The following is a 26,678-nucleotide window of genomic DNA, read 5'->3' on the forward strand; positions in this document are numbered from 1 at the left end:
CTTGAGGGAAATGCGTCCAGCGGAGAATGTAATCCCGCTGCTTCGCTTCCTCGAGTTTTCGAGTTTCCGTTTCCGTTTCCGCACTCTCCAACTTGGTCGCCCTTCGTTTGCTAAAGAGAGCCGATCGAGCGCGGACACAAGTCTGATTGACGCTTCAGCTACGAATTCACACCCCCTCCGCTTCCCCTTCACCGTCCCACCGATAACACATTTCTCTGCCGTGATCGAATTATTAACACCTCTGCAAGTAATTATCTTACCTGACGGCGATGAGAGCAAGTGATCCGCGACGATATGCCGCGACAAGTTTCAGCTACACGCGGAAGGACACAGCGCGACGGCCGTAAATCCACTTACCGTAATCGCCGGCCCCCCGTTATCATTACACGTTACATCGTTGCAGATGTAATATTAGATTGCCTGGGAAATTCTTACGAGCTCTTCTTTCCTCGTCTTATCTCATGTCTCTGTGAACGTTACGTCAAGCTGTCAAAATAATTGAAAGCGTACGATATATGGATATCGTTATGCCGAAAAGTGCAAATATTTCAACGTGTCATTTAATAAGTTTGCTCGACGTCGGTTGAGCTTTTCCGCGTGAACGTTACTGAATCGTGAAGATGAAGGATAAAAAGTACATTTTCGGCATACGACGTTTTCCTACTGCGATAAAGGGAGAAACGCTGTGCAGACAACAGAAGAAATTTGTAAAGTGTATGAAGACGATGCCGTTGCTTTGCCAATCGCTCGGGAATGATAAATTTAAAGCGGTAAAATGGTAAATTTAAATTTATTTAATAATCCTGCTTTTGGTGCGGATCGCTCTGCAACACCTTCGGCCGTGAACGATGCCCCGATCGAAAATAACCGACGATATATCATTCGCGAGAGAGATAACGCAGATCATAAACGTTTCAAAAAATATTAAAAAAGAAACATATGAACTTTTTCGCCCAAAAAACTCACACAATCTCGTCGGACAGCCAATATAGGATAAAAAAAAAAAACTACGCAACAACAACTTAATCCCCTGACTGGCAAGCTAAATTTCACAGAAGCGCTTAAACTGGCATATATGAATTTCAAAAGTTCAACAATGTCATTAAAGTGTTGTGCCCAGGGATTTCTGAGGTTTATGAATTAGAAGTTAAAGATATTAGCGAATGAAATCATAATTTTCTTTCATCAAAATAAAACTGAGCATCTGCAAATTCTCTGTATATCCAACATAATTTTGAGTTGTAATTTGCGAATTAATAATCGAAACTTATTTATCAGCCAATTTACAAAAATGATGTATCCAAGGTAGCAAATGTTATTTTATTTAACTACGATAAAACTGCGAAATCAGAAAATTTACTTCCGTGTTCATTGGCTGACGATTATTTCTCGTTTACGAAAAGCCTTCGTAACATTTTTACATTATTTCCAATTTCAGGTCAGTCGATATTTTATTTCATTAAACGGCATAAGCCGTAATTTTAGAAACTTATAATTTCGAAGTTTATACCACTAAATAGAACGATCCTAAGAACCATTGAATAATCAATTCTTTCTAGGAACATTGCGCCAGCAATTTTTGAAATATTCATGCATCAAAACGCAATATTGTACGTTTCCGTCGATTTTCCGCAACTCTTTGCGAGCGCAGTACTGCGTTTCCGCCAGTCAATGGGTCAACGATAACGATATTGTTGTTCAAAGTTACAGAATAGACTCGCTGATGGTAATCGTCTGCGTTCGGATCGCCTCGGAACAAGGCCGAAACACGAGCCTATTCCCGCTCGTGTACGGCACTTCCGTCGCACGCGCGCGCTGCCCGGCTTTCCTCCCGGTTGCGCGCGAACAACGAAATTTATCGCCGGCACGTTTCGTGCCGCACGCTCCTCCGGCGTCGAGGAAAGCTCTGCCATGGTCTCGGGATAAGGCAGCGAGGGAATAATCGCGGCTGAGCGATAAGGAGTGGCGAAAATTACATACGGTTACTCACGCTCGCGCAGCGCTAATACCTCCGTGTCGTGTGTCGTCCGTGCGCGATACGACAAATCATATATAATCGATGCATACGACGTGCATACAATGAAATAAAAATTCAGTGAAACAAGCCAGCGTGAGCCGGAGCTCAATGGCTCGCTTCATTGAATTTTTATTTTGATTGGATACGATAAGAGCCTGATTATAATCCTGGAAGTTTATTTGATCCAATAAAGTAAGTTATATCCGCGAGCGCGAACGAGCGAACGTGTGACGCTCGGCGATCGATGTTCCTTGAATAGTTAAACGGACGGGGCTGATAGCAAATCCAACGTTGATGTTAATATAACGTTGGCTTCCAGCGGATACGTCGGTCACATGATGGCGAAAGGGCGCTGAAACCTGCAATAACATCGTCGAAGATGGACTCGCGGTACGATCATCTCCCCGTCGTATTTCAATCCCCGATAAATAATTCCAAGCCCTCTCGTCTAAGGTACGCGCTGCATACCGCAATGCGATTTTGCTCTCGGGCACGATAGCGGCAGATGCGAATACGACCTCGTGAATAATGTCGTATCATATTAATTACACACATATTAACGCCCGCCGCGCGTTACATCGCGAGCGCGTAATAGCATAATCCGCTTAATTAGCATTTCGTTAGTCAGTTAGCAAAAACCAAAATTAATGCAAGTGGTCGCAATTCGACTAATACTAAGCGCGAGATCGTTAATGGTTTTCGATACATAGACACGGACATTGAATTACTTTCGGCCTTTATCGATATCGCGTAATCCCATCTACTTCGTTAAGCGCGTTGACCGTCCGATGCTAAATTCTACGCGAATCTACCGACTGTTAGAGAGAAACGCGGCGTGCATATTGCAAAATATGCCGCGCACTCAAACGATTCGATCGTTTGGACAATTTGTCGTGCGCATTATACGTCTCACGCGCATGAGCGAGAAAGAGAGAGAGAGAGAGAGAGAGAGAGAGAGAGAGAGAGCAAGGGGGTGGGGGGGAGAAAGAGCGATAGGACGCGATATTGAATTTGTGTGTATCGATGTTACCGATCCGCGGGGCACGCTGATTTCATTTTCATGTCGACGGACGAAACGTCGTCGCGTGTGTTTCGGAAATTCACGCGCTGTGAATACGCGGTGTGTCGCCGGCTTTTGTCCCCGCCGCCGCCGCCACCGCCGCCGCCGACCGTAAAGAGGACGTACTCGTGTCTCGCGTACACTTGTCCGACTCAGTAAATTCTAACGAGCGCGCGATGTTTAATTAAGTCGACTTTCCAGTTGCCGATGCAACTATCCAATTAACAGATGTAACCAGTCAAATGTAAGAGAGACAGCACAAAGACTTTATATCGCCTCTTCGCCAGAAGCACGTGTGACGACACTTGTACACGAAGGGGAGAGAGAGACAGAGAAAGAGAGAGAGAGAGAGAGAGAGAGAGAGAGAGAGGGGGGGGAGAGAAAGAGAGAGATCTGTTGTGGACCAACACGGAAAGGAATTTTTATATCAACGTTGAACTATATATTTTCCACATCACCGTTTTATTTGAACTCTCCCGTTCCTTCATATTTCTCACGTTCCGCAAAGAAGCGAAGCGCACGGTATGAGAAAGCGGAATAATTAATTAAATACTAATTAATTAAATTAAATTTAATTAAAAACAAAGAACATAATATCGCGATTCTATCGCTTTAAAGCCTTGTAAATAAATCTGTAAATAAATGCGCGCGCACATATGACATGTACAAATCACGAGAGAAAAGAGAGAAAGAAAGAGAGAGAGAGGAGGAGAGGGAGGGAGAGAGAGAGAAAGAGGAAGAGAGAGAGAGAGAGAGAGAGAGAGAGAGAGAACGCTCTTTCTCTCTCTCTCTCTCGCTTGAAATTTTATTATAATTATCACGCGATAATCACGCGATCCATTGCCTTGTCACATTGTAATATTTATTACAACGAATTAATAACTCGGTGATATTCTAAACATTGTCTGCAAATATGGAAATGCGCGTAATATACAAGTACACAGCGAGCATGTGCGACCGCACCGTCGTGTAATCTTTGTTAACATTCAATGTAATAATCACAAATTCAACGTCGTACACCCGAACGGATTCAAACGTCATTGCTAGAAACAGCGTGATTTTTGTCCGCGCGTTTCCATAAAACACTCAACGTGGGGTTTTCATCTTGTGCCTCGATATGTGCGGTGAACTGCATTTAGGGCAGCGGAAAATAACGCAACTACCGAGTCGCGCATTGCCGGATTTAATACAAAAGAATGAAAAATATGCAGAAATTTAATTTAATCTTTTGCTAAAACTCATTCGTACGGAAAGCGAACCTTTCACGTCGAACGTATGCCTAACGAATTGCGTGACATTGTTACGTTTGTTGTTGTGATTTTCAGTTTCTTCTTTTTCTCCCGTTTCCTGCTTTACACGATCGATACAACGTTCTCGGTAATGCAAAAAGTACGCGAAATATCGGCGACGGCGACGGAGACGGCGAAGGCGAAGGCTGTCACGACTTTGCGCGAGCTAGGAAAGAAATTCGAAGAGAAGTGCGTTTCACTGTTGATCGCCGATAACATCGTCGCCGTTTAATTATCCAGCAAGCTAGACCGATCAACAACAGCGTGGACTAAATAGTAATGAGCATAATATTATAAAACGACTGTTATTACCGTAGGATCCTGCTCCGAATCCTGCTGCATATACAGGATCTTCGAACAAAAAGATGTCAGATTCACAATGTACGTAGTGCTCGTTATATCGAGTAAAAAGTGTGTCTCACAGCACAATGGGGTCAGTGGAAGCACACAAATAACTCGTGTTACCCACAGCAGAAAGCGTTTGTAACTTTGAAAGGACTGATTTTTCGACCTATCACTAAGTACTGCTTACCGATTATAATTAGCACTATTTACATTGTAAATCTGGAAGCCTTTCTGTCGAACGCCCTGTATAATGACGTGTGAGCTTCGGCGCGATTCGTCCCTTAATCCACGGCCTGATTAGCATAGATTGCCGAAGAGATAACCCGCCGTAGCGATGCGCGCATCGGATTAACTTTCGTCAATCTGTCCGCACAAATTAGCAATCCGTGCGTGAACTTCCGCGCGACAGACTGCTCGTTGCGCTTCATAATCGAGAGATGCAACAATGGACGGTGCGCGAGCGCGATTGACGATGTTTACCTTTCGTTTAATGAGCATCGTTAAAGCGACGTTTGATTCGTACGCGTGCGAATCGTATCGTCAGTGTCAAACCGTAAAGTAAACAATACCGATCTCACTTACACGGGGAGGGGGAGGGGGAGGGGGGGGGAACGCTGCAAGAGTTGCGAGAGCGCAACTTGTGACACGGAGAGGAAGTTCGCTGATTACTAGACAGTGAAAATCGAATTACAAAGGATCGCGGTTATTTAAATGTCAGCGCTTGTTTCCGGACGGGTGCAGTCGTTATTCTTCGCTTAATTTCTCAGTCGAGTCTCGGTTTAACGGGATTTTAATTCACCTCGGTGGCATTCAATTTTGAGAGTTACGGGCTAATGAGTGAGGCTCTGTGAGTGCGAGTGAAATACACGCCCGGTAGAGTTCCTCACTTCCGATCGCTATTATTTTATATATTGAGAAGCCACGTGTGTTATACCGCGTGGCTGAAGCGCCTTTCATGGCGCTTTACAGCGATTTCGAACTTGCTGCGATTATCAATCCCCGTCGGTCGTCGATATCACAGACATAAATCGTGAAGCCTTTCGACCGCGTAATGCGACTTTGGTAAATTTCAAGTTCCTCCAGTAATTTCACGATCACCGCGGAGAGCCATCGGCTTATCATCCGAGCGGGAAGCAAGAGCGTAATTATTATCGCGCAAAGTCCGATTTCGCCGAGCCGATTAATCCACGACTGTTATTCGACTCGTCATAACGCGTACGTAATCTCTTTCACGCGGGAGAGATATGTCATAAATTTCCGGAGAAATTTCGTGACAAATAAAACTTAATTAACGGACCGCTTTTTATTCCCCCTTTCTTCCTCTCAAGAACTGAAAGAAGCACTTCAGCGACGATCCCCGTCGACGTTTACTTTATTCAGTTACTATATAATTTCGCGAGAATATCTCCGCGAAGCGTATCCGCGGACGCGTTGGGAATACTTTTTTCCACACCCATATTTCTTGCCTGGACACTCAACTTCTAAGAATATTTTTATACTCTGCTAATATTATTGTCGTTCACTTTTGCATACCGCCAGGACGACGCGACGAGCCGAGCCGCGCCGCGCCGCGGAGTTATAATCCGCTAAATATTCCACGAGCTTGGAGATCGTTAAAAAGTCGTAAAACATTATTAAGGCAGATTCCCGTCGTTCCTTTAACTTTATCCATCGCGATGACTCTCGAGAAAAAGGAATCGCAGGCTCGCGCCAAGTGACTGCCCCCGCGAAATGTCCTTTGCAGCGGAGCGATTTAGCGGACATTCGTTTTCCTCGTCCTACGGTCTATTAAAATCCAGAGTTCATTGGAAACTAGCGGCCGTGCAATGGTTCTCGGGCAACTGTATGGATACGTAACCAACTGAATTGCGTGAATAACCCCTCCTCCTTCCCCCCCGTCCAACCTCCTCCTTAATCTCGCCGTGAGACCGCTCGCGAATAAAATCTCGTCGAGTCTGAATAAAGTTTCCGGCCAAAGCGACGTAACGAATCGACGAGCGTCATCGAGCAAATTTAACGACGCAGGCGGCAATTAAGACGTTCTCCCCAAAGTTCCCCTTGGCCGCGCCTCCTACGCGTTTGCTGCAATAAATGATTTTCTAATTTGTGTAATATTCCCGGTCCCGCGATGGCTAATCGCGGAGGGAATTTGCGAGGGAATTTCTGACCTTTGTGTGATACAAACAAACACATAGGAAGGAATATTTCGCGGGCTTTTCACAAACACGCGAACATGTCGGCGCTTGAAAAGATTACAAGTTTTTTGAACAGGCACGTATGCGTGTTTTATTTTGCACGAAACATGAACGCACTGTTCCGCTTTGGTCGGAGCATAAAAACGTGACTCCAAACCAGGACGTAGGAATTATCGGTTAAACTCGTCGAGCGTAATGAGGTACCGAAATATGTACACTAGACTAAATTAATTAGCGCAGCCCTAATTAACAGAAAATTATTCAGCGGACTTTCTATATTTTAACAGCGGCAAAACTGTTGCGATTGTGTCTGATACATTTATTATTCAATCATACGATCAAAATTTAATATTTGGCGTGCTCGTTGATACGGCCAATTAGCCGGGGCAACGCTCCGCTAATTAACGCCACGCCCGCGGCGGAAACATCGTTAATCTATGAAATCTAAAATATTACGCGGCGCGCAAGAAAGCTGATACGCGCGCTCATTTGTGTAGCGAAGTTGCCCCTTAGCTTCCGCGAAAGTGAATTTCATTCGTTGCGAGGTGAGTTTCCCGCGAGTCATGTATCGAGCTGTTTCGCCTCAATAGCACCCTCCGATATTTACCCCGATAGCTATCGAACTATTTCGCCTTTCTTAGTTCCGCCCCGTGGAAACGCAATCGTACGGGTGTTCCTTTATACAACAATGGCGGCTACAGGGGAGGATCGATACATCAAAGACTCGCTTGGTACTCGAACTCGTACAGACGCGAGAAAGGAGACGAAAAATGTAGCGGCGCTATAGAACTCTCTCGCGAGAACAGGCAAAAAAAAATTGACATATCACCCCACCCTTTTCACGCGCCCACCATATAGAACAGAATAACGCGTCGAAATGGCATCACTGAATATTTCGATCGTCCGGCAGAGAGTACTGTTTCCCCGAGCAAAAACTAACGCGCTTCGGAGATTTACAACGCATTTTACGCAGAACAGCGGTCACACGGCGACCAGCGCGAGTGCAACTTTAATAGATACACGGCACGGCCGCGGCAGTTCCCGTTGAAGAGCGATACACTCGGCAACATGAGACATGGCCGATGAATGAACGGCAGTGGTCTGTGACTAAGATCACACAGTTAATCGAAGTTTGCATATCGTCTAATATCGCGCAATCTGTCTCAGCTCCCGGCATGTCTCGAAACGGATGCCATCCATACGCCAGCCGCTATGAACTCGAACGTCGGCCCATCGAGCTCGTTGGGTTATGTGTCATATGAGAGAGAGGAGGAGAGACGCGTACGGTTTGCCGTGTTAGCTCGTATCAACGACCCTGTACCACCCTCTCTACTCTCCTTCGAGATTTACACACGGCGTCTTAACGCCGTGTGTCTTCTTTCAACTAGCGCGGCTTTGATCAATTTCGAGGCCGCCTCGCCGTGGCGGAAATTCCACGGCACGTCTCTCCTGCAACGTCTTAATTTGGGAATCAAGATGTAGATTGAAATTCTGATGAGGCAAGAGTTATGTACACTTGTGAGAAAAATCACAGGGAAAGCCCTCGGACGGTGTCGTGTGATCATGTCGTCGTCAAAATTTAAACTGTTTTATCCGCAGTGTGTCAATCGCGCAACGAGTTTAGGGATAAGGAGAAAGAAATTATGAGGAAGCTGGTACCTGTGCCAGCTCTTCCTTGGAAAGTTCCGTGTTGAGAGAAGATAAAAGACTGAGGCCTCTTGTAAATGATCAAGGCTTCCCGTTTTGATTTTCAGAAAATTTTACTAGCACTTTGATGGAATTTCCAGGATGTATGTGTGTATGGGTATGGAATAAAAATTTTTATTCAGGACACGCACACATACACAATCGATAAGGGGTCGTGAATGTTTTTAATATCAGGCCATAGAGAAAGAGAGAAAGAGAGAGGGAGAGAGAGAAAGAGAGAGAGAGAGAGAGAGAGAGAGAGAGAGAGAGAGAAATTGAAATTCCATCAGATTCACAGATCACTTGAAATTAAATGAAGAGTCTTTGTTGACGCCATAAACCATTTCGCTATCAACTCAAGCACTGAGCTATAAAGAGACATCTCGTTGTTTGATATTAAAGCCTTAAGACGCATATAAGTTAAGGACATATTTACTCGTATATATATTCCCAGATCTCATTTAATAACAATTTACACACACTATCCCCAAACTGTCTCAAGAAATTAATTGCACGTAATTCTGTAACATTTTAATTATTATATTAATACTTCAAACAAGAGCGTTAAATTATGATTTCACTAAAATAATGGAAAAATTAATCAAGAAAACTCTCTCTCTCTCTCTCTCTCTCTCTCTCTCTCTCTCTCTCTCTTTCTCTCTCTCTCTCTCTCTCTCTTGCCGCAATTCACCTGTTATAAACTTGAAACACAGATCCCGGATTCCAATCTCGGTTTCGAGCCGTATATCGAGAAAAGTCGGGTCCTTTGCAAAGTCATCCGAGATGCAGCGAGGCTGCAGCAACGGTGCTTTCTCGCATCTGTTTTCATCTCGCGCCGTAAGCGTTGTCCCAAAGTGGTGCAAGTAGCAGTGAGAAAAGGAAAATGGTGCTCAACATATACACAATACATGACAAGCGAGTAGATGCGCCATAAGAGGCTCATACATATTCACACACGCGTACACACAGACGCGAGCGCGCACGGGAAAGAGATTCGAGATATCAGCGTCAAGCGTAATTTACACTATCGCGCTTTAGCAAGGATTCTCACTGGCGGGTGCTTAAAGCGTTAAACATATCTCGGTTAAATCCTCCGAAGGTACGTGCTTTGGCACCGTTCATCTCGGCCGGTATCAGCGTCGTAATAACAAGGCCGCTGACTTGCTGAATAATTTTCCTGGCACGTGTTTCGTGCCGCAGTGGAAAAAGACTCCGCGGGTATCAGAGACATGCTTTAACCCTCCCTCTACCCTCCGCGCACTCGAGCGATACGCGGCGAATGATGCATACGCGAGAGACAACGCACAATTTCCTGCAAGAGAGAGCGAGAGTAAAAGAGAGAGAGAGAGAGAGAGAGAGAGGGGGGAGAGAGGGACGAGTCACAATTTGTAGCCGTTGACAGGTACGCTCGGTAATTTATGACCCGGCAATGCCGGATGTCACAGCAGTCTGGGTTTCGGAGCGGCGGTTTTCCACCAACTTACCTGAAATACGCGGGTCACCGCGCGGAAAAATGCGTTGCCTTATTGCGTGCTTAAGGATTTATGCGTGTTACCACACCGTCGTTATGCTCGTCTCTTTCTTCCTCTCCCTCCCTCCTCTCTCTCTCTCTCTCTATCTCTCTCTCTCTCTCTGCACCTTCCTGACTCACCTTCTCAAGCGCCACGCGTGCGTTTGCAACGGACGTCTCGCATTTTCCGTACCGCGAAGTTTAATCGTCGCGCTAGCTGCTTGCGATTACGCTAAGGTTACTCGTAAGGCGCACAAACGCGCTCGCACACTCAGGAGAAGCTAAACGACGAGCTGTCTGTGAATGTCATCTTGCTAATATATGTAAGTGCCTTCAAGCGCGCTCTGCTTTGCATTCTGTTGCAGTAAAATTGCGCTTAATACCAGCCGAAAGATAATGTTTGTCTCCGCCCAACGGCGCTTTACGACGTTTACAGCGCTCTTTCCTCCCGTTCTCGATCGCGACGTGTGTTTCGCAGAAGCAGCTTTTCCCCGCGCGCGCGCGCGCGCGCGAAACGCAAAATCCCCTCGACGAGGGATCCGATTTCTCGCCGGATTAGCGTTTTTCAGCACGATAATTGAGCGCCGCGCGCCGGGCCGCCAAGCGTGGCGGATGAATGCGCGATGAAACGTTAGCTATCCGTGTCGAGCTCGAAGATCGTTGCTTCGCACGAACACGTTTGGCGAATATGTTGCAATATGCATACGCGAGCCCCAGCATCCGCGTGCGGTGCACGTCGCGCAGCGTGGCGCACTTAAGGAAGGATTTATCGATTACCGGCAGTCGCGTGACTGTAATGCCGGTTTAACCGGCGGCAAAGTTAGACGCGGTATGAATAGCGTTCGATTTACGGCGAGCCGAATCTATCGCGGATGTATCCGTCCGCGTCACGCGAACCAAGTCCGTGAAAGCCTTTTATACCGATTAGCTTTTGCGGAGGGATAATCAACAGTTCGTACGGTAGTCGCGGCGGGCATGGCGGCGCTGTCGCCTTTCACGGGGATGGTTTGATTTACAAGTGACTCACTCGCCGTGCGATCGGCCGCACGTATCCTCGTCCGAAACGGTTCATTGCAATTTCGATGACGCGCGGCCCGCAGGCGTTCGAAATGCGCACACGCGTTACGAAATGCGGTGGAGCTCAAATATTGGCGCGGCTAACCGACGCGGGATTGTCCCTATTTATTCCATTGATTTAATCACTTGCAATTAGCGGCGTTAAATAATTACCTCAATTTCTATTGGTTCTACACGCCGCCCGAAACTAGAGCGCGGATCCACGAAGCCGCGGATCCTGCGGGATTGAAAAACACGAGTCGCTGGAGAAGTACGAGAGTATTCGATATTGACGGTCGAATAGTTCTGCCGAATTCACTCGCGAGTGCGAACGAAACGTCAGATATTATTTATCCGATGACTCCTCCGCGGGATTTATAAGATCGACGATTTTGTTCACGGTTCAATTTGCCTCGTTCGAGGTTTCATTGTCAACGCGTCGAAGCGACACGAAGAAGCTGCGACTCGATTTAAATTCTATGTTAATTTTCGGTACTCTCAATGATAATAACACATCGATCCAATGAAGAAGTGATTGCCGAAACTAACGTCTATTTTGAAACCAAAGATCGTTCTACACGGCTGGCATAGAAAAGTTAGGAAAGCGTTGGAATGAATGTATCGCTCTTGAAGGAGACTGTGTTGATGAGTTGATGAGAAGAATTTTGACAAACAAATGTTGTTTTAGTAGTTAGTCCGGGGATTTATTGATCGATGTGTTAAACGTCGGCAGAGCGTGTGTAGAGAAAATCATACATTATCGGCCAGGTTTGGTTAGTGGTCTGACGATTGACACAATTAAACATTTCAGCGCACCTGTACGATACATTGATTAATGAACATCAGCAATTAACAGGCATATACATATATATACATATATATATATATATATATATATATGTATATATAGTAATTTGTTAACTGGCAATGTGGGAAAATTTAATTTCGATACCCGAGGAAGCAGTCGGTGAATAACCACAGAGCTCTTATCATTCACATGCTGTATGTTTACAGCTTTAATTGAACGATGACATAATTCATTATCCATTCGTAACGCGTGTGCGCATTTCAAACGCCTGCGGGCCGCGCGTCATCGAAATTGCAATGAATGCGTTTCGGACGAGGGTATGTGCGGCCGATCGCACGGCGAGTGAGTCACTTGTAAATCAAACCACCCCGTGAAAGGCGGCAGCGCCGTGCAACTGTTGATTATCCCTCCGCAAAGGCTAATCGGCATAAAAGGCTTTCACGGACTTGGCTCGCGTGACGCGGACGGATACATCCGCGAGATTCGGCTCGCCGTAAATCGAACGCTAATTACACATTCTTCGTATAACATGTTATATTATAACATGTCAAAATTATTCGTCGTTTCGTTAAAATCAGATCTCCCTCAAAGTACGTAAATATTATCGTCAAAGTAATCACGTATGTTTATCCAAGACCATATCGAAGAAGCTACGTATAATATAATTATTTCTTTTTTAATTTCATTTGCGACAAACGACAATAATACACTAGCGTCATAATAATAATGATTCTTTGGTTAGTACTCAGGAGTTATTAATATTCAGAATTAATAGATATTGTCGTCAAAAGGAGGAAGAGAAACCGATTCGGAGACATCTAAATACGCTGTCAGTTAAGAGGTAATAAGAGAAATGTTTAGATTTTCCCGTTAATGCGAGAAACATTGGCTAAGAATGTCGGATAATACCGATAATACGAAAGAGTCGCAGGGGACATGTCGCACAATTAAATATTCAAATACGGCCATCCAAGTTGCGTAGACTCCGTTTCGCCGCACGAGAAACTCAAACTACCCTGTCTGCTGGGAGATAGAAACATCATAAGCGGGGGGGAATGGTTGTTTTCGAGCTGAACGAAGCTCGAGTGCGCGTCTTTGGCGTACTAACTGGAGAGACCTGTAACTGCGACGAAGGACGGGGGAGGGAGGAGAGCGAGCTTTCGACACGGTATTTGCGCGACGACTTTAACTGCGAATAAAAAGATCAGCATCTCTCGCTGGCGCAACAATGATGTATGCTACACGAGTGGGTACAGAGCAAGTTTACCTTCGCGTCGAACTTGAGGCCGGGGGATCTCAACGCGACAGGAAACCACGCGGCGTATATCGGAAAGAGCGATACCGGGCGCGATGGGATTGAAGGCATTCCAAAACGCGGAGTGAAAACTTGTTCAACCGTAAGGAACAGCCAGCGGTAGTACCGGCACGTAGCCACTTGCTAACGCATTTCTTCGAGCATCGCTAAAGCACGAGCAACACGCTGCGAGTATATCGAGAGGCAAACGAACGATGTAAGCATCGCACGTTTTGAGAAAAGATCGATATCGTCCAGGAGACGTCTAAAATTGAATTCTCCACGGGAACTTGTCTTCTTGTTTCACCGTTGACTTGGCGGCGGGCTAATGAAAGGATGCGCGCGAGTCGACAGCGCTTTCGAACAAAATTCTGTCCTCTGCGATTTTGTCCCTCTCTTAACCTCGAACGCGAGCGTTCGAGCGACAGGAACTCCAAATGCGTTTCGTTCAAGAAGATTCCCGTTTTTCAGAGACTTTTCAAGACGAGTTTCAGCGCTAAAGTAATTAGTTCTTGAACAACAATTATGTTTTATATCAGGATCAATACTGGAAAATACAGGGCGTATCTGAACTCTATCGACAAACTTTCTATGTTGAGAAATATTACAAGTAAAAATGTCTTTGTAAACATGTCTGCAAGAGACAACAATAAAAGAAAATATGTCACGATAAGCGGCTTGAGAATGCTGACAACAACAAATTTTTCATCTGTTTTTAACGACAGTATCTATCAATTTTCATAACTCTTGAATTTTCATAACTCTTGAATATTTACCAAAGAATCATTTATTATGACGCTGGTATTATTGTTGTTTGTCGCATGATAAAATTAAAAAAAAGAAATCTTATTATTTTTCCCTTGATATCACGGATGTCTATATTTTCAAGGAACTTGCAGCAGAAATTTTGAATAATTTTTGTCACAGTATGTGTTTAGTTACTTATTCGTAAAATTTTGTGCTACTTAAAGAATGAAATATATATTTTTTAAAGTGAGATTGCGACAGCTATATCTTAAAAACCAAGCGTCTGAGAGGACATATACAATTTATTGGGACGCTTCCTACTTATTTATTTCTACGTAAGACCTATCTTGTGTGTTTTTCGGTAGATTTTAGATACTATCTACAGAGTCACTTTCTTTAAGCTGCGGTAAAGTTTAGCTAATTGCAAAATAAATTCTTGCCTATTTCTCTACGACGTCGATTATTTACAGTACAAAGCTGCAAAGAATCGATGACCGAAGATTGCAAATGGCTGATAAACCATCTCGAGTCGAGGATTCGCCAGCAAGACGCATGAATTTCGAAAATAAGGAAGCACAAAGGGGCAATCCGAAATTCTCCGAACAGATCCTCGGCGAGAGGATATCGCCCTCAAATTTATCAACGATTCCGTCATGAGAGATGACGAGATACCCGGAGCGCTCTGTATAATTGGCGCGAGTGCGAGTATCAGAGAAGCGAGGCAAAGATTTATATCGGCATTATTACCGCGTTTAATCTCAATTAGTCAGTCATGCGCAAGTTCTAGACCAAATTTACGTACGGGACTGGTTACCCGACGCCATTCATACGCCACGCTAATTCGCAGCTAATAGCATAAATCATCGAATAAATATTCCACAGCGTATGCTGCGATATTTTCAAGCATTTATAAAGGAGGTTGAGGGGGACGGGCTATGGGAGGGGAGAGGGGGGAGGGGGAAAGAGAGATGTAGTTAGTCTCCTAATTATCAATAAACTAATACTATGACCTTCCGTGTATCGCACGCGCGCCCAATAAACATTAAACTTGAATTACCGTAGATACATTTGAACGATATGTGCGAATATGATCGATGTCACTGGAGGGTCTCGAATTTTCAATTTCGTTTCAAGCGCTGATAAGAGCCCCGAGACACGTTAATTCCGCGCCTCTCGGCGCGCTTGTTATTCCGGAAGTGTGCCGCAGATTCAATATCAAGTCGCGCCCTCTCCGGGCCGAAAAGTCACGGGGCGCAGCGCACCAAAGGGTGAATGACTTCAATCGGCATGCGCCGAGATTGGACGGCCGCGACGCGAATTACGGACGCTGCACGGCCACGTTTGCACATGTACCTGCTAAGTAGACGAAAGCATCATTGCATCGGAAAGGGGTCGGTGGAATTGAGCCCTTGTTCGCGTGTTCCCAAGAACCGCACATTCGGAAACTATTCCAGTTATTCCGCACACTTCGACTATGAAATGCCGAAGCTCGACCACTCACATATACACACACACACTCTCTCTCTCTCTCTCTCTCTCTCTCTCTCTCTCTCTTACACCACATACACACACACGTTCACACGCACGCATGGGCGCGCACAGAAGGAGAGGAGAGAGTGAGAAGGGTCAAAAGGAGGAGAGAGAGAGAGAAAGAGAGGTTGGACTCCACGGAGGCATCCGCGGTTGCCGTCGTGCGCGTTAACCGATGGTAAAAGCGCTTCGAGAAAGCCCTCTTAAAACGACTCCGACTCCTCCGTTGTGTCGATCTCGGAAACGTAAGCGCCGGAAGCTCGGCCGGGTCGACGGCCGGCTGCATTTCAGATCCGGCGCGTCTCGGGGCTGTACGTGCGCGTTTTCTTTTTTCAAGCACGACGCGCAAACCGTCGCTCCCTGTCGCATATATGGGGAGAACATAGATGCGAGCTTACCTCGCGGCTCGTGAATTTCTGCAGATCTCACAGAGAGATCTTCTCTTTCCCTTCCCTCCCCCCCCTCTCTCTCTCTCTCTCTCTCTTCCGTTCACGCTATCTGCAGCCCCGCAAGGCTCACACAACGTGATTTCTCGATAAATGTCGAATCTATTCGATCGTTGATATTAATCGTTTAGTCTGTATTATATTGCACATTTGCAACAATTAACATAATAATTGTAATTAGTATTAATAGAGCATCTCGCTCGTTAATCACATCTGATTTCACATTTGCGTTTCACGAACATCGGTGAAATGGCGAAATCGCGTCGAAAAGCTGACATTTGATATCAGGACGGAAACAATTCCAGGCAATTTTTAATTCGTTCCCGATTCGCAATTCGATCCCGACGCGGCTTTACACGTGTATAACTTCAATTAACCATTACGGATTGTGTTACGATAATTTTACGTCCGCTCGTAGGTGCATCGCCATTGGGTGCGCGCAGAAGCGAGCTTGTCGACGTTGCGCTCCGGACTGACGCGGTCCAGGCTACTTTTGTTTACGCGTCTGTTGTTCTAAAGACCAGCGAAGCGTTCACCGCGCTATTTGAGCAAGACATGTTTTTATATATCTCCGGGCTATCTGCTTTACCGGAACGCGCTTACGCTCGGTGAGTTGGCTCTTCCTTCTTTTTTCTTCTTCTTCTTCCACTTGTTTTTTCTCTCCGAAACGAAAACACCTAATACGTGAGAGATAATAACGTGTTCGTGCAATTCCGCGTTTTTTGAGCGTTTTTCGCACAATTTCTACGCATCGCCGAAAAGTGTGTGCCGCATTACGTAGCCGGTGGTTACGTAAGCGGGTAACTCGCGAGTTCCGACAAATTCATACAGCAAAGAAAAAAAAGCGATTTAACCAAAGGACCAAAGGAAGAAATTTCGCCGGTGAATTTTTGGAGTTTTCATCTCGCGAGCGGCCACGGGAAAAGGTCGCTTTAGTCAAAGGCGATCCGGCGAAAGGTGATTCGTCAAGTTTCGACCGATAGCGTCCGTTTTTTAGGCAGGAAAAATCGAGTGAGTCGCAATATCGGAAAAATTACTTTTATACGAGCCAAGCCGACGAGCGCGAGCGCTATTTACAATTCTGGCAGCCTCTAACGGCAGCGAATCTGCGTTTTCTTCGGAATGAAGAGAGACAACGAGATGCGGCGGCCATGATCCTTAGAAGTTGCAGACACGGCAGGAGAATTCGAAACGGACACAAAATTAAAATGCGGAAAAAATGCCGGCTCGTTTCGAATGAAGAAGACTCTCCTTCGACTGAAATTTAATTCCAGGCTTGATCGCTCGAATTTATCGGAAGTTGCGGATGCGAAAAAGTTGCGAACAAAAATCGATGAGTTTTGCAAATTCATCGAGGCGCATATTCATCCTTACCACTTCAGTATTCCTCCCGGGAGGAATTTTCTGGCGCGGCCGGCGTGCTTTGGGAAAGAAAAATAAAATGTTCTCGCATTGCGCTCGCGGTTTACCTCTCCCTCTCTTTCTTTTTCTCATCTCTCTTTTTTTTCTCTCTCTCTCTCTCTTGTCATCATCGATCCGTGTCTTATCCGACTGTCGATCTCACGATGTCCGAATGATGGACCAGCGTCCAGGAATTGTACCAAACATTATCCTGGATCTCTGCCAGGTGTTCTCTCGCATGTACTCCCCCGAGACTCGTCGCTTTGTATATATCGTCGCGGTTATTTACGTGCGCCGCGCCATCTATTAATTACAATTTCAACGACCGTATTTTACCAGGAGAACGGCCGACGCTATTTGGAAAACAAACGGCAGAATGTTTCCGCATAATTATATTCTGTTCGGATATAACGGCGCGTCGTTGGAACACGTAGCAGCCTCGTTTTGGCACCATGCACTCGATGATGCAGGCGTTAACTCCGGATGAGTAACATGTGGCGTGAAGCACCCTGCGGTAACAATTTGTCTCGGGCTGCTTTTAATGTAACGTTCGATCCTCGCTCGTGCCGAAAGTGTCTGCAACCAGGAAATATTTCCGATAGAAATTTCACAAGCGCTGCCTTTCATCTGAATTCATCGGAGCCAATTGTACCTGGCTCCTCTGAATTTTCTCGGGCGCATTCGTTGTAAAAGTTATCGGTAATAAAGCCGTCTGTGCGTTTAATTAGCCACGAGAGAAATATTCGGTTGTATCCGTATATCCAAATATTTGTGTCTTTCTAAACACGCGCGGTGTAATCTTGGAAGGAAGAAGAAACTCGCGTTGCGAATGAAACGGGTTTACAAGCAAGAATTTACTTGCGCTCGGTCTCCTTCAGAAGTCGCAATTTCATCCAAAAATTTTGCGTTGGAGCTTTCGAAGCACCTGACTTTCTATAAAATACACGCAAACATCGTCATGCAATACTATCTCTATTACTGCTACTACTACTACTACTACTACTACTACTACTACTACTACTACTACGAAAAAAGGGGGCAAAACAAATGGCAGGAAAAAGCGACGCTAAAATGTATCACATTTTACAAAGGCAGAGAAATATGGTTATCATATATCTTCGGACCGAGCAAAAAACAAGGCAAAAGAAGAAGAAAGAAAAAAATTTCGCTCATTTTGCGATTTTTACGAATTAACGAAAAAAAGCGTATCGTACGTAGAAACATAAACGTTCTCTCAACGAAAAGAATTCGCATCGAATACCTCACATCGGTGCGGAAGATATTCGTTGGGGAATATCGGGTCCAAATATATTTGATATGTCCAGTATGTACTCCCCAAATATATTTGGATAATATATATTATATCGGCGAAATCCTGTTCAACATTACAGACGATCAGGGATTAACTCGTTGCGCACTAACAAAGACGAATCGCGACATACAGTCGACAGAATTGCCCTCAATACCGGAAATTTCTCCATTCCCAGTTGGGAATTGCTCGCAAGTCCTTCGCGTAACATCTCATCGAGTACGGAGTAATATTGGCCGAGTATGTCACATTTGATTACGCCGTCAAACCATATCTCGCGTTAACACTGATTAATGGCAATTAATATTCATCAGCTCGTAGCTATTATCGGTCTTTTTAACGTTAATTTGCGCGTTCTTATTTTTACATTTTTTACATTTTCTTCTTTCGTCTCATAATTGTTCGTCCAATTGTGAAGCGCTTACATCCCTGCACGGCGTCATTGGTTTTATCACGTAGAATGTTTTCTTTTATAAAAATTTATTCTCTTAAAGCTGAATGGAGATCACGTCAGTCTTACGTGAAAATGTCAAATTTTTAAATAGAAATTCCACCATGTTGGAGATACATTGCGTAGAAAAGGGAAGAGAAAATTTTTTAATTTTATATTTCAAGTTTCGTGCGTAAGTTTCCACGATTGTGTGAAAAACAAGCTCTGCGCGAAAGTCGCATTCATTCGCAGAAAACAAATAATCAGAATGCTAGGAATATTATTCCGATTACATTCTGTTTGCTCAAGATCACAGAAGATCCGTGATGGAGAGAGATCACATTTTACGTGCAACCAAGACCAATGCCTAGCAATGTCGATGAGAAATGCACGGATCTCCGACAACATTTACCGAAACGCTCCTGATTCCGTGCTGATTTAAATGCAGGAATGGTTTTCGGACGAGCGAGCGCTATTAGTTTGTGCTTAGGTACAAGAGGAGAAATCGGTCAAAGAGCGATTAGTCATTAGTAGAAACTCTCTTTGTCTTGCTCCACACCCTTCCCTACCTACGATGCACGATTCATTCGTGCCACTTGGGAGCTATTCTCATCAGTCTACTTGTCCCGAAGCGCGGATTACACGGCCGTTGAATTCGTAAGTGAAACTGTCTGCGCTTTTAAGGAAATAACTCGTCTACGACGCGCTCTTTGATAATCTTACATGCATTCGCGTCTTAATTATTCAACGCAAAGACTGACTTCTGTCGCGCGTCGCTTTTAGTCTTCACGACAAAGTTTAAGTTATATCCTAATAACAGTTAATACTCTCTCTCCCTCTCCCTTTCCCTCCCTTTCCCTCCCCTTCTCTCTCTCTCTCTCTCTCTCTCTCTCTCTCTCTCTCTCTCTCTCTCTCTCTCTCTCTCTCTCTCTCTCTCTCTCTACATTTCTCTCTCCTTTCCCCTTCATCTCTTTACCCAAATTACACACCGAACTAAATGTGATAAAGTCCGTGACCATTTGACCGACGCAATTACAACGTGTGATTAAAATGATGTTGACACGCTAGAACAAAAATTTTCCGTAATTCCAGTTATTCCAAAGTCAATTCATTTCCCAATTTGACCCAATATGCAGATTACTGTTGTCACTTCTGATATCTCTGATCCTCATATATGTTATCGAGGATATGTCCACGAGTACCCTTCAAAAAGTTTATTAACAAAAGAAGTTTGGAGAACGTAACAATTAAAATATAAATGATACCACCACCCGTCATCGTTAACCTCGACATATGTTGTTAAAACTATGAATCTGAGTAACTTTCAAGAGGTTTTAGTCCCTCTTCGCTCACAAGTATGTACTATTCGTACATATATTCTACCATTAATACAGTTTCGTAAATCCCGAAGCAGCGTTTGAAAATTTTGTTAATCCGCATACAGGAATACTCATTAGTCATTCGAAATATTGAGCGACTCTGGAGAGACGGGAAGAGTGTTTTATTTCGATATTGTACATAGTGAAGATTATTACGTGCATTATATTTGGCCGAATATATTTAAAATATTTATCTTTCAGAACAAAATGCATTGATGAGATTTGTAAAAATTATTTAATAAGCTTAGCTGTTTCAGGTAGGAATTTTTAATTTTAAGGGAGAATGGAAAACTTATTCAACAGTTTCACTCTCGAAAATCTGCAGATTCTTTCTATTTTAGCACGCGAAATAGCACGTTTGGTATTTTATTTTACGTGCATAATAATACGTTGTATAACGATACGATTTTCTTATAAATCTCCAGAATATAAGAATATCTTCAATAAAGATAAAAAAAGTCAGGTAAAGTAATAAAAAATTATACATATCACATTTCTATATTTCCGAGTATAACACAAAATAATAAAAAATTATCTTGTTCATTTTAAAGGAATATTTACTTATAATAAAATCTGGATTAAAAGAGCTTCTAATTTTACGATAATAATTAATGCGAATGTATATTTATTAGTGATATCATATATTATTTTACCATTCTATACGTTAGTAATTTATAATATCATATTTTTTAATATCTTTAACGGATTTTAATATCATAATGCCAATAACTTCAATAACATAATTCCAATAATTCGTATACGATTATTATCGTGCAATTATTGTTATTATCGTTGTAAAATATTTCCAATAGACAATGGCCGTTTAATTATTTCTTTTTCCTTTCACGCACAATTTTAGGCTCGTCCTACTCGTCTGATTTATAATCACCACGCATGCCAGTCCAGGGAGCTCCATTTTAACATGTTGCATCGCCTTATCAACCGATCGATCGCGGTTCAAAGGGCATAAGAAAGAAAGATTGATCTCGTCGTCGGCCATGATAGATCGCAGCGGGACTTCCACGGCGATCCATTGTCCCGGTCAGAAGACTCTAATATCCGGCGGCAGTTAACAAAGGATTCGCGCCTCGGAGGAGATAACAATATTTATAGCGCTTTGATAACGCATGCCATCGATAACGGATCGTTAAATTAACGCGCATGAAACGCCCGAAGTCGGACGCCCCTGGAAAAATTGAGCGAACGGCTCGGCTCAGCGGCTCAATCTGAATGAAAAGCTCAGAGACGGCGTTATTGATCGAGAGTGATAAACTTCTCGACGACCGAGAGATTTACTTCATAAAGGCGCTCGCGACGAAACTTGTGCTAACCAAGCGTGAAATACAAGGCGTTTCGCGTTGCGGCAATGTAATGCTTCAGGCTTCACGATAGGCTCTCGGCAAGTATTCCTAAGCCCTTTATACTGTTCTGCAACGATCTGGTTTCCAAAAACTCTATGCGTATGTGTTTGCGTGTGTTTAGGAGTGTATGTGCGCGCGCGCTCTTCGATGGAGCTTATCGGCGATTACGATAACAAATGAGGCTAATTACTGTCGAATGCTGCGTTTAATGAACGCGCATTAACAGGCGTATTACCGGTGTCGAGCGACGCTGAAACCACGCACTAATCTGAAAAGTTTCCCGGTGAGACGCGTTTTTGCAACTGTAAGCTGCTAATTTCAGCGAGCCATTAATAACGTGCAAAGTACCGCGTCCTTTAAATATATCGTTTACCGTGTAAGCTTTCTAATAGTAAAGCGCGCTAAAATGGAAGGAAAGAGGTCTAGTTTCTTCTCTTTCCCTTTTTTTTCTTTCCTTTTTCACAAGAGACAGAGAAAGAGAGAGAGAGAGAGAGAGAAAGAGAGAGAAATATGCTGGGAAGATATAAATATTAAATGTGATGATAAATGTTAAACAGTGTCAACATTATCGTTTGCGCGCGATATTAAATCGCGCGATATCCTATTTTCTATTGTGCAATCATAAATCGGGATGTGATAAAGATACAAGTATTCTTGCTTATCGAAATAAAACGGTATCGAAAGAAGAGTGTAACGTAAATTTAGTAAGTGATTTCCGATGAAACGCCCGCAAGAGCTGCTTTCCGCCGCAAAATCGCGATCGATGTTGAACACCTACGTAAAAGAGATGGTAATCTGTCGCTCGCAAAAAATCGTCGTTTCTCCTGACGAAATTGTTAATACGCTTTACACGCGCGAGCCAGAAATGTGTCAATATGAACAATGCAATAACCAACGAATGACGCATAAGCAATCGTATGGTTAAGTAGTTACACTGATTAAATAGTTACACTGATTAAACACTGATAATGATTCAATTAGGATAAACATTGTCTCGTCATAAATATACACGCGAAATGCAACATGATTTCTAGCTCATCCTCCATGTGAAAAATAAACCAACGATGCGCAAACTATATGCAATATATTTGTATTGTAAGATAAAATAAATCGTTATTTACGCGAAAACACATATTGACTCGTAGAATTGAAAATTATCTTGGGAGGCAACCCTCTCACGTCGATATATCGAGGACGATTGAAACATATGGGATTCCTGTATCCGACAAGTCCACACGAGCGAATATAGCGGATGGAGCGGATGTGTTATTTCACCGACTTGTATTATTATTTCGACCGAGCTCTGCGGAGCTCCACTTAGCGTTGCTGGCAACACGTGATGCTGATCACTTAAAGCCGCGGACTCAGGTTCATTAGTGCGACCGAGCTGGTGGTCCGCACCGGATGAAACGGTTAACCGTAAATTTTCCTATTCCCGCATTACCCGGGTCGTTATCGCTTTAATATCCGTCGTGGGAACCGATAGAAACTTCGACGGCAGAAATCAGCCTAGGTGACGAATTCATGAATATAAAGCAGGCGCATAGCGTTCGATTTTATGAGTGACGACGACCACTGAAATCGACACCGATTTTCGCACACGCGCGAAAATCACTGCGAGAAATATGCGAGCTGAGAAAATCGATGCCCGACATAATGAAACGCTGTGCAATTAATTGCACGGGCTACGAGTCGGAGCCGCGAGATATTCTCCCTCGGCTCTATTATTTTTAATCTTGTCACATTCGTAAGTGGGATCGCTCGTAAGAATGCGCGTATGAATGAATCGACGTCGTTCCTCTCTTGAATTTGGTAATTTGCTTGATTTCCAAGTGGATTTTTGGTTGACTTTTTGGAAAAATATTACATATTCTTCGTACAATTGCACCGTGTTGCTCTTTATTTGTTGTATACCTGAATGAATCTAATATAATCTAATAAATCGGTTAAAAGTTCCCTGCCGTTTTGTCTCTTTTAACTTTTGGAGTGGAATAATATATGTATAAAAGATCTATATATATAATATATTATTATTTTTAATATATTATATATATATACAGGGTGCACTATTTATCTGAAGACATTGAAATATCTCGAGAACTATGCATTGGATAAAAAAAAGTGGTTAATGAAAGTTGTTAGTTTCGAAGGGGGACATCCAATGATACCAAACTCGACCTCCCACCCCACCCTCTGGGGGTGGGGGTTGGGGGCAACTTTGAAATCTTAAATGGAAATCCCCATTTTTTATTGCAGATACGGATTCTACGCCACAAAATACGTAAATTTTGTCCGAAACTTTTTTTTCGATTTGTGATAGATGGCGCTGTAATCGCAAAAAATTATATTTTCCGCAATTCTCCAGAAATGATTATTGGATTGAGAAATAAAAAATACCTGTTCAATATTTTTAAAGAACATAATAAAAGTTATTAAAAAGATAAGGTTTATCAACCTAACCTAAAAGATAAGGTTTATCAACAAGTGCCAACAACTCGTGAAAACATGGTAGAACGCATAAGAAACTTGCGCATAAGAAAGAAGCTTGCGCTGAAACTCCCGCAGATATGCTTCTATCCTGTGTACAGTCATTTGGAAAAAGGATCAATAAGTGTATTGAAGTTGAAGGTAAAAATTTCGAACACTTACTCTAATTAATTGAACAGTGAGAGGCAAGGGGACTCACATTAAAAAAGCACCCCGATCTGTGAGAGGCAAGGGGACTCACATTAAAAAAACACCCGAAGGGAACATAAAACTACTACGTCCTCGTCGTTGTTCCTGTGTAACGCTAAAAGTAGTTTCTCGGAAAAATTCAACGCTATCTATCACGAATGAAAAAAATTGTTTCAATAAAAATTTCACGTACAATCTAATTCTGCAATGAAAAATGTGGGTCCCCATTTGAGATTTGAACGTTATCACCCACCCTACCCCGAGAGGATGGGGGGGAATAACTTTTATTATGTTCTTTAAAAATATTGAACAGGTATTTTTTATTTCTCAATCCAATGATCATTTCTGGAGAATTGCGGAAAATATAATTTTTTGCGATTACAGCGCCATCTATCACGAATCAAAAAAAAAGTTTCGGACAAAATCTACGTATTTTGTGACGTAGAATCCGTATCTGCAATAAAAAATGGAGATTTCCATTTAAGATTTCAAAGTTGCCCCCAACCCCCACCCCCAGGGGGTGGGGTGGGAGGTCGAGTTTGGTATCATTGGATGTCCCCCTTCGAGACTAACAACTTTCATTAATCACTTTTTTTTATCCAATGCATAGTTCTCGAGATATTTCAATGTCTTCAGATAAATCGTGTACCCTGTATATATATATATATATATTATTCCATTTCCAAAAGTTAAAAAAGACGAAATCAAGAGGAACCGATTCATTATTTTGTCTCTTTTCCAAATCGATGATGATTAAAAAAAATGAAAATCTTATGATTCGATGGAACAGAATGACGACATGTACCGGAAACTTCGCACTTAATTCACACGGATTTCGTTGCGAAAAATACTTCTTCGAAAAGTGCAATATATATATTTCTACAATTTGCCGCTGTTTTGACGGCTATAACTTTTTGCCAACTTCGTAGTTTTCCACCCCGATCGCTTTCCATTGGACTTTCTGGCACATCCTGTAAGTCCGTTCCAACGAACTATGATCTACTTTCATTGACGAGAAGTCATCGGTTCGTACTTCGCGAGTTCCGAGAAACTTGGCCGCTTATTTTGTCGCCTCTGACACCATAATTCAAAATGACCGACGTGGGTCGCACCGAACCTTAATATCTCCGACTTTAATGTCTCCGCTAGAGAGTTTTCTCGCATCCGCGCGCATATTCGCGTCGGTGTGCCTTTCGCATACCGTTCGTTCTCCTCCTCCGCGGCCTTATTTCGACCAACATCCCCGCGCGTATCCGGATTATGAATCGCGTAAAATCTTCATGCAGGTCAGCTCGATAAGACAAATTATCATATTCCAAGCGCGCGAGCGCGCGAAAAAGAGAAGTAGGGCGAGAGAGAAAAAGAGGCGTTATGGCGATATACGCGTAAATTCCGCCGGCCAACTCTCCCACGTAATTCCAACGGCAAAAATAGATCCGCGAGTTTTGCGGTATCGCGGCCAGAATCCACGGGCGCATACTGCGCATGCGGTAATGGCACGATCCTTCGGGAATCGGCTGTATTAGCCGGAAACAAGCGCTGATGCGAAACTTTCGTCGCTGGGAACGCGGGGCGCCCGGCAGCCCGGGCGAAGTTTACACCCACTAACGTCGCGATAACACGTGCGTATGCAAATCGCGTCCGGTCCTTTAATTGGTAACGGCGCGAGCCGCGAGCCAACGTTACAACTCGCGCAATAGGATCGTGTAATGGAACGTCGGAGGAGAAGTCTCCGCGAGAGGTAATTCTCTAACGAAGGTTCTAACGAAGCCGCTCGTCCGTCCTATTAAACGAGATGTCACTTCGCGATATGTGCGTGTGCACGTCCGAACAATGAATTGGTCCACTGCTGGGTCGCGAAAGCTCTCCGCGCGAGCTTGACTCCCCGGCCAGCTAGAATTTAATTATAACCGTCACAATTCGTCTGGAAATTTCGCTTCGTGGTCGCGGCGCGGCGCGGCGTAGTTGAAATTGCAACAGTTATCGCGGAAAGTAACATAAACATGCGAAATTGACCGTCCCCCTCCCCTACCCCTTTTCGGGAGACTCCCTTCTACCACTCGCTATTGAATTATATGTATAATTCAATGTTGCCATTGCTGCTGTTCGGTGGTCGTTCGATAACGTTCAATCGCCGAA

At 43.8% G+C, this 26,678-nt stretch overlaps 1 protein-coding gene across 1 annotated transcript in view; it reads right to left on the minus strand.

Moving 5' to 3' along the window:
- Positions 1 to 26,678, minus strand: part of LOC105185030 (alkaline phosphatase) — a 214,952-nt gene that overhangs the window by 149,627 nt on the left and 38,647 nt on the right. The gene's annotated exons all lie outside the window — the stretch shown is intronic.

Source organism: Harpegnathos saltator, unplaced genomic scaffold (assembly GCF_003227715.2).
Source record: "Harpegnathos saltator strain DR-91 unplaced genomic scaffold, Hsal_v8.6 scaffold467, whole genome shotgun sequence".
Lineage (NCBI taxonomy): Eukaryota > Metazoa > Arthropoda > Insecta > Hymenoptera > Formicidae > Harpegnathos > Harpegnathos saltator.